The 9,002-nt window shown below is 47.1% G+C and overlaps 1 protein-coding gene and 1 long non-coding RNA gene across 2 annotated transcripts in view; one reads left to right on the forward strand and one right to left on the reverse strand.

Annotated features, from left to right (window-relative positions):
* The window catches only part of zbtb2 (zinc finger and BTB domain containing 2), a 30,246-nt gene extending 29,234 nt beyond the window's left edge, over positions 1-1,012 (reverse strand). Inside the window, exon 1 of the mRNA XM_033026145.1 lies at positions 900-1,012. The gene's annotated coding sequence lies outside the window, so the exon portion shown is untranslated. The remainder of the gene's footprint in view (positions 1-899) is intronic.
* Positions 1,013-1,183: 171 nt separating this feature from the next.
* On the forward strand, positions 1,184-6,139 carry LOC116976340. Its single transcript, XR_004412932.1, has 3 exons — positions 1,184-1,294; positions 2,477-3,531; positions 5,616-6,139. It is a non-coding gene; the product is annotated as an uncharacterized LOC116976340 (long non-coding RNA).
* The last annotated feature ends 2,863 nt before the right edge of the window (positions 6,140-9,002 follow it).

The following is a 9,002-nucleotide window of genomic DNA, read 5'->3' on the forward strand; positions in this document are numbered from 1 at the left end:
AAAAACTAGAAGCTGAGCTGGGACTAAAGTTACACGTGAGTAGCGCAATTAAGTTCCACGGGAGGAGATATAAAACATGTTAAAGTTACACGTGAGTAGAGCAATTAAGTTCCACGGGAGGAGATATAAAACATATTTTAAAAGTCGGCTAAAATTGCCCGAAGAACTCGGATACACGCGCAAGGGAGGATCCGATCACACGTGAAAAAAACATAAATAAAATTAAAGGAAGCAAGCAGGCGGCAGATAGAAACCTGCACGCCAACGTGCTGGTATTAAAATGATTAGGGAGGGCGGGAGGGAGAAGAAAGAGGAGGAGTGCGATCGGAGTAAGTCAGGAGGCGCGCTGTAAGCCTGCTCGTCGTCGCCGCCGAGGAGGGATTTGTTTTCACTCGTTGACAGACAGACGGGCGGGAAGAAAAGGTGCGCGGCGCCCCCATTTTGGCGGTGACTGGTTTGCAGGTCAGGTCAGAGCGGAGGACGGGGCGGGAAAGGAGAGGTGGGAGGTTGGTGATGGCGACTGGTTGTCGCCGCTGGCCCGGTTGGCTGATGTTGCTGCGTGGCTCAGCCCTTCTCGTCCGTGTGACCGGATGAGCGCGGTCAGCAGCCGGCCGCCCCTTCCGCACCACCTTGTACAGCGTCGGCGCGGGCGGGCGGGCGGGGAGGACGAGTGGGTGGAGGGAGACAGACAGACAGACAAAGGGAGCGAAAGTCGCTGCGGCGTCACCCCACCCCTTCACCGGCAACTGCGAACCCCCTCTCCCACATCGCGGCGCCACCGTCTCCGCTAGGAACAACCGCCACCGAGCCGGGCCCAGAGCCTGGGCCTAAGCGGCCTTCCTCAGCCTCCACACTTCCCCTCACAAACACACACGAGGCCGCCCACCCCGGTTACCGACCTCTTCCTGGTCCGTGCGGTGTTTGTTTTCAGTTTGCAAATATATATATTCTCTTTCTCCTTCCCCTCACGGTTCCACCGTCCCGGTGTGGTGGGGGTGAGGCTTTTTTTCCCCCCTCTCTTCTCGCGCGCGCGCCGACCGGGACCGTTCACCGCCGCCGCTCGCGCCGCCGCCGCCTTCCTCGCGACCCAACTGCCAAACGGTCGCTGCACGTTCCGTTACGTTCGCCGTCACATGACCGGAGTGGGCTGAGAGCTCCCGGGGCGCTGAGGCGAGGCTCGGCACAGGGCGGGCGAGGCGGCGCCGGCTGCTGACCAGCCAACCGAGAGCGGCCCGGCCCGTCCCATCCCGTCACGGACGCCTCTCACCCGCTTGCATGTATGCAGCGAACCGAGGTACACCTCCCCCCACCACCTCCCCTTCCAACCGGAGCATTGCCCTCCCATCCCCCGGTGTAACGAATTCACCGTAAACCATCTTCCTGCATTACACGCACTCCCTCCCCTTTTCACTCCACTACATTCTCCTTTTTACATGTATAAATGCAAATGGATCCTTTCCAACCGGGGCGTTGCATCCCCTCCTCTCCCCGTGTAACGAATCCGTTCTGAACTATCTCCCTGTATTGCGCGCACACCCCCTTTCTCCTATACTTCCCATTTTACATGTATGTATGTTTATACGCGTATGTAAATATTTTTGTATGTTTTTATAAATCTTCCATTTCCAACCGGGGCATTGCACCCCCCCCCCCCCCCCCCCCGGTGTAACGAATCCGTACTAAACTATCTTCCTGCATTGTATACTCCTTTTCACTCCACTACATACTTTTTGCATGCAGACATATAAATGCACCCCATTGCAACCGGGGCATTGCACCCCAACCTTTCCCGCGGTGTAACGAATCCTAACTAAACAATGTTCCCGCATTTCACCCTCTCCTCCTTTCTCATTACACAACATTTTGCTTTTTGCATGTATAAATACAAATGCACTCCTTTCCAACCATGGCATCACCTCGGTTTACATTTTTTTTTTAAGCAACTTGATGTACCGGCATAGCCACATTTCCTGCTGCAATGCATCTTCTTTCTCTCTCACCCCTCCACCCACATCCCTTAACGTTCAACGAATGTGCCGGGTTTTTTTTTGGGAGCACTTAACTTTTAAACCAAACTTTTTAAACGTGTGTTTGCTGCAAGGGAAAAGATAAAAAGTTAACTTGCTTCAGAGTTTTGTCGCCTTGGATATATATATATTTTTTTAATAGCAATGTAATATATTTGCAAAGTAAAGACCGCCCCTCCGGTTTGCAGCAGTAATCCAAGGTCATTTGGTAGCTTGCTATCCTAATATGGTAGTGAGGTGATTACATTTAAGTATGGTAGGGGGAAATGAATGGGGTCAGACACTTACGAAGGCAAAGACTTGGTTGCATTGCATCCAGCATAATGCGGCGGAGGTCGGTCTTATCCTGTCTCCTTCCCATACATTCATTTGTGGAGCTGTTTTGGAGCTAAGGATGCATGATTTTATTTTCTGGTCCTCTAGGGTCGCTTCTTTTGCTTTTTGAGCAGGTAATATTTAGAAAAGGAGGTGTGTCAGGGAGAGAAACAACTTCCCTTAATTGCGTGCTCCAGCAACGCTTCATATAACTCTAATGACCGTGAGTGTTTGGCTGGAGGCGGCAATAATCGCCCAGAGAGAGAGCTTCCCGCACTCGGTGGCAGCTATGTTGTTTTGGGGCGTACAAAAACGTTGCTAGGGGGCAGCTGGATGGAGACATTTTGTGTGGAAATGGAATCATGAATTTAATGTGTTGACCATAACCCCTCATCCCACTGCTGATGTTGATAGGTCCCTGCACAAAATGTCTGCTTTTTCAATACACCTTTGACCAGTCGTTTGAAACCACATTAAAGTACTGGCAGGGACCGGAGAGGAGGTAATTATATCACCTAGCTCACCCTGGGATAATTTGGGGTTATTCACTAGTACATTTATCAATTTAAGAAATTGGTACAGGCATTGATCTGCAGCGGTAAAATGCCATTGGGCTGCTCTCCTATATTCTCAATCACACTAGATACTTTTCTGACTTTATTCAACATAGCTTCATTTGACCAGCCAACATATTCAGAGATTTACACAGTGGGGAAAAATGGAACTGATCCATCCTTTTCAAATGTAATTAAAGTTCTTGTAATACTGTATTATGGCACAGTGTGCTCAGCAATGAGTGAGTAAACATGACTGCCTATTTACAATACTTTGGGAAATGGCCTGGTGGGGCTATTAACATGAGCTAAAGGTATGAATTTCTGTCTCAAACTCTGCCAGAGTTGCAGATGGGAACTGCTACATAAGTGGAGTTACATAGGAAGAATTGTCCACCACAAAGCTGGCACATGATCAAAACAATGTTCTTTGTTTCTCTCGTTTCCTTTGTTTGCTTCCCCTATCTGATTCCTTTTTTCCCACTATTTTATATTCATAGACGGCCTCCAGTGGCTATATTATGTGCAACTATTTCCAATGCTGAGTGCTATTCCAGCATTCATAACTGCAAGTGAATGCTACCTATTACATATACATACAACAGTTGGGGCTTTTCTCTCCCATGAAGACTACTGTGATGAACTCCTTTTGTGAGTAATTTTACAAATGAAAGAAAGCAAAGCAAAATGAAGCAATTACAAGCACAGATTCAAGTCTAGAAATCCTCAGCAGGACAATAGGATGACAAGCAATTAGGAAATGACAAACACTGGACAATTTACCATCATCCAATAATGGCATTGGGAGAGATCTATTACCATCCGATTATAATAACATTGTGTTGTTTACCAGTGTCTTATACTGACTGAATCTTGAAATCAGGCTGCTCAATTTGCCTCCCTTGCTGCTGTGACTTGTAATCCTCTCCCCCCCCCCCCCCCCCCAATTAGCTGTGTGGCCTACCGTGCCCCCCTCCCCACTGCTGTCTGATTTACCCCCCCTTTGAGTCGCTGTGTGTCTTGCCCCCCCCCCCCCCGCTGTGAATGCCCCCTCCTGTCGCTGTTTGAATTGCCCCTTCCCTTGATGTGTGACTTTACCCCCCCCCTTCCGATGCTGTGACCTGCTTTCCCCCCCCCCCCCCCCCCCCCCCCAGTTAGTATGTTTAGGTTTATTATGGTTATGTACACCAAGGTACAGTGAAAGCCTTTTGTCTGCATGCTATCAAATTAAATCACACAATATTATACAAGAATATTATCAAGACAAACTCAAGTACTATAGATAGAGAGAAGAGGGAGAGATAACAAAGTGCAGAATATTGTTCCAGAGGGGAAAAAACCTTCCTTGACTGGACTTGAGGGCTGGCCCTATTAAAGGAAGGCCAACAGTGCACATTTTTTTTGCAATTGTCAATGGAAGCAAAAGTATACATATAGTGCTGGAGTAACTCCACAGACCAGGCAGCATTTCTGGAGAAAAAGGAATGGAGCTATTTCAGGTCCGGGTGCTTGCTTGTCAATTTTGATGGTCACCCCTAAAGTGGCAGCTGTGTTCTTAAGCGACAATGGTGTTTGAATGCTGTGGGAAGGTTACATGGAAACACTTTTTCCCCTGAACTAATTCCACCTTCCTAATGCAGATAGTGTTTTCTAATTCATCACTCAAATTATATCCAATTTGTGTTATAGAGTACAGCACAGGAGTGGGCCACAAGATTAGCATTGGACATGATGTCAAATTATGGAAATACGCAGAACTATCTGTATAACAGCTTCCCTGCCCCTCCCCATCTTTGGGTACTGCTGTCAGCACAGAAACAGCTAACAAAAGTCTGTCCTATTGCTACTTATCCACACAATCTCTGCTTACTTGTCCTTCTGCTGTTTTATTTCTTGGCATCACTGCCAGACCAGACCAGAGCATATGGGAACCAATATAACGAGTGCCAATATGCAAAAGCTTTTCACTGGAGTAAATTCCTCCATCTGAGATCCGATACCAAGTTGGTCTTCTTGTTTTTTCCTCGTGTGCACTGAATTATCAAAGCCAGATTTGTCTTGTGGACTAGTGTTAATCTCCCAGGAAGTCGGAAGAATATCCAAGATTGTTATTTTACTAATTTGGCTTGGATTTTATCATTCTTTCTTTGGCTTGCCTGAAATGTCACATGGTTCTAAATGATTAAAGGAGGGGTTGTATTGTGATGTGTGACATGCATTATGTGGGATAGACTGAATTGACCTGAGCATCTTTTCAGGTCCCATTTGAGTGCATCAACTCGGTTGATTTTTTTAAAGTAATTTACACTGTCCAATTAACCGATCAATTGACATGTATTTGGGACATGGGAAGAAAACGGAGTACCCGGAAGAAGCCTACACAGTCAAAGGGAGAGTGCACAAAGCATTAGGCTCAGTACAGTTATCAGGCAGCAGCACTAAGCAAGCAAGGAAGCATGAGGAAAGTTGACTGAAGAGCACTGAAAATCACTCCCCCACCTCCAATCCCATCCAGTGAGTTTTCCATACCTTTGCTACCCTCAGTTCCTCTTCCAACCAGTTTTCAACGCAGACATCCTGATTCTTCATCTGTGGCAGGTTGATAAATAAAAATCAATATGGGCTTTCCCAAATCATTCTTGGCCCAATACCATTTATATTAAAATAAAAAAAACTACCTGGGCTCCACATCCTGTTAAGGGCTCCTTTCCTATTTCAGGTACTCCCCAAATTGCGTGAGGTTACATTCCGTGAGCTCATGCGTAAGTCAGATTTTACGTCATTTGGAATTGGCACCCCCGCCTGAAATAAATCGCTGAGAGTATTAACTGTCTCAGCTGTGTCCAGGGCATATTCTGTGGTGCACAGATTTCTGGGTAAGTATCGCTGCCATTGCCGGCTTGTTTCCGATGTAAATTTGAGTGATCGTACAGTGTTGTGGAAATTACAAACTGCCTTGATTGCACTAAGGACTGACTACAGAATTGGTTATGCAAGTGTGAATTTACGAAAGTTGCCTATTGCATAAGTTGGGGAGTGTCTGTACTGTTGCTTGAATTGTTTGTGAAGCGTATTGCTTGACATGTTTGTGGTGTAGCACAGAAATCCACTTGAAACCCCAGGTGGAGATTCTCAAGTGAGCAATTACAAATGTCTGTGAAGCCATGTGTCCCAAATATAATGGTGCCCTGAAATGGGGGGACTATGCACTGTTGTAATACACTGCTGTAATTTCTACATGGTGAAACCAAAATGTTTAAAAATACTTTATTAAAATTTGACAATGTGCACTTTAACCACGTGTGATTTGAAAAAACTTTTTTTTTCCTATTATAAATCTCAAATTACAGAGGCAAATAAATAAATTATGGGTCTTTGTCCCAAACATTATGGAGGGCACTGCATGTGTCTGGGGTTATACACCTCTCTGTTGTTTGAGGAACTTTCTCGTGCTGCATCTGTACCTGTATCAATCACCTTGGCCTCAGGACAACCATTTACCATCATATAGACACTAAATAGCTGGAGTAACTCAGCGGGTCAGACAGCATCTCTGGAAAAAAGGAATAGGTGACATTTCGGGTTGAGACCCTTCTTCAAACTGAGTCTGGGGAAGGGGAAACGAGAGATATAGACGGTGATAGAGATATATAGAACGAATGAAAAATATGCAAAAAACACTCCAACTTTTTGTGTCCATCTCTGGTTTGAACCAGCATCTGCAGTTCCTTCCTACACATTTAGCACCCTCAAATGCCAGTGTTGTTGACTTGTGTCCACACCAGTTCTGCTCAGTGCATGTGTGGAGCACCCCAAACAAAGATGTTCCATGAGCACAAACAGCATTTCCATATGACTGGTCATTCTACACACTCCTTCAAACATATTAGCTTTGCTTGATAAATCATCCATCAATGTCCAACCTAAACTCCTTGGAAAACTGTACCTTTTTGCCAGTGTCTTTAGTCTGGCCACGCATTCACTGAACATTTCTTGCAGAAGATTAAAACTCATCTTTGAAATATCTATTGTGCCCTCATAAGCAATCCTGTCCATAGGCTCTGGTGTCAACTGATCTACCAATGTCCCAAATATCTCCCGCCCCACTACAAACAATGATAATATCTTCACTTCTCGCATGTCACTGGATTTCTGACCAACCCCTCGGACTTCAGATGATGTCCTTTTTCCATCTCCATTCATTTGATGTGCAGTGCAAAAAACTGGGAGTACTCGCATTTCTCAAGCTTATCAATGCATCTGCCTTATTCACTGCCTGCTCTACATAGAGAGCCTAGCTCTATTACATTTGATTATGGGCCTGCTCGTCCTCAGAGAGCCACATCCCTGCCTTGTTGGCAGTGTAGAGTCCACAGACTGGTGTGGCTGCTTTCTAATCCAAATAACGGTGGTAGAACTAACAATAAAACATCCTTTATTGATTGACACAGTGGCGCTGCAGTAGAGTTGCCCTTTACAGTGCCAGAGACCCGGGTTCGATCCTGGCTACGGGTGCTGTCTACGGAGTATGTATGTTCTCTATGACTGGTTGGGTTTTCTCCAGGTGCTCCAGTTTCCACCCACACTCAAGAAGCACAGGTTTATAGGTTAATTGGCTTGGATTAAAAAAAAAAATTGTAAATAGTCCCCAGAGTGTAGGATAGTGCTAGTGCTGGTCAATTCGGTAGGTCAAAGGGCCTGTTCCCGCACTTTATCTCTAATGTCTAAAGCAGAGCTTCTTAAACTGGTGAATGGTTCACCCAAGGGCAAATTGAATTATTTTGGGGTGAATTAAACTAGAGGGGTGAATGACTTAATTTATTTTGATATATATTTTTTTTTTCTATACTTAAAAAGGCATTGCCATTAAAAGTGGTTGGTAAGCTCTTATTGGTTTTAATGGCAGTGTAGCTGGAAATTTGATGTTTTTTTCTCTCTACCTATGGTTTAAGTAGCAGGATATTTCCCAAATTTACTGTAATATAACCTTTTAGGGAAGACCAGACGAGGTAGTGGGATCATAAATAAGTGAGTTCGGTATTCCGAAAAACGCAAGGAATCATGGGATTTGTCATTCACCATTAAGAAAAAGCAAACGAAGTGCTGGCTGAAGAAACTAATTTTTTATCTTTATTCATAATTTATGTGGAAAAATACATTTAATCTGAGGAACGGGGTGCCACATAATAGGAAAATTAATGTATTCCGACTGGAACATAACGATGATAGTTTCTGAGTCGAATTTCACTATACTGCTAATTTCAAGGCAATGGAATTCTTCAGCCTCATCTATGAATACGAATGAGCAATGAAACTCGATTCCAGAGAGACTCCCATAAATGGTCAACTACTCATCTCCCCCCCCCCCCCCCCCCTCCAAAGGAACAGGTAGTGGGAGAGCGGGGTGTAACAGCGAGGGGGGGGGAGACGGGAGAGCGCGCACATAGACCCGCGCCTCATCCGCAGCCAGGATCGAACCAGGGTCCCCTGCACTGCAAGCGTTGCCGATCCGCCACTGGACTGCCCCGTTCCCCCCCACCTGTGTCCCTTCCCTGTCCGGGGGGGACGGCCTGAGTGTTCGGGCCCATAGCCAGCGTGGAGAAGAAGCTCCAACCCCAGCTCAACTACGCCTGTCCTGCCGGGCCAACCGACAACCCCAGGCCGACGACACCAGTAGCCCCAGGCCCACAGCCAGCATGGAGAAGAAGCGCCAACCCCAGCTCAACTCCGCCTGTCCCACCGGGCCAACCGACCGCCCTGGACTGAAGACACCAGCGGCCCCAGGCCCTTAACCAGCGTGGAGAAGAAGCGCCAACTCCAGCTCAACTCCGCCTGATACGTCGACCCACCGCAGCACCCCATGTGCATCCGCGCCAATGACCAGAGATCGGCCCCCGCCGGCACTGACAGCCACTGACAAAGAGAGGGGCTTAGCCGACGGTCCCTGGCCCACTGGGGAATGCCCCCCCCCCCCTCCGGGAGCCGGATGCCAGCACCTCCTCCCTGCACCGTCTGCAAGCCCGGCCGCCCCCGGACAGGGACGGGACACCCGGAGGGGACGGGGATGGCCCAGCAGCAACTCAACCGCGCCGGAGACCCGGGCCCG

Source organism: Amblyraja radiata, chromosome 8, assembly GCF_010909765.2.
Source record: "Amblyraja radiata isolate CabotCenter1 chromosome 8, sAmbRad1.1.pri, whole genome shotgun sequence".
In the NCBI taxonomy this organism is placed as follows: domain Eukaryota; kingdom Metazoa; phylum Chordata; class Chondrichthyes; order Rajiformes; family Rajidae; genus Amblyraja; species Amblyraja radiata.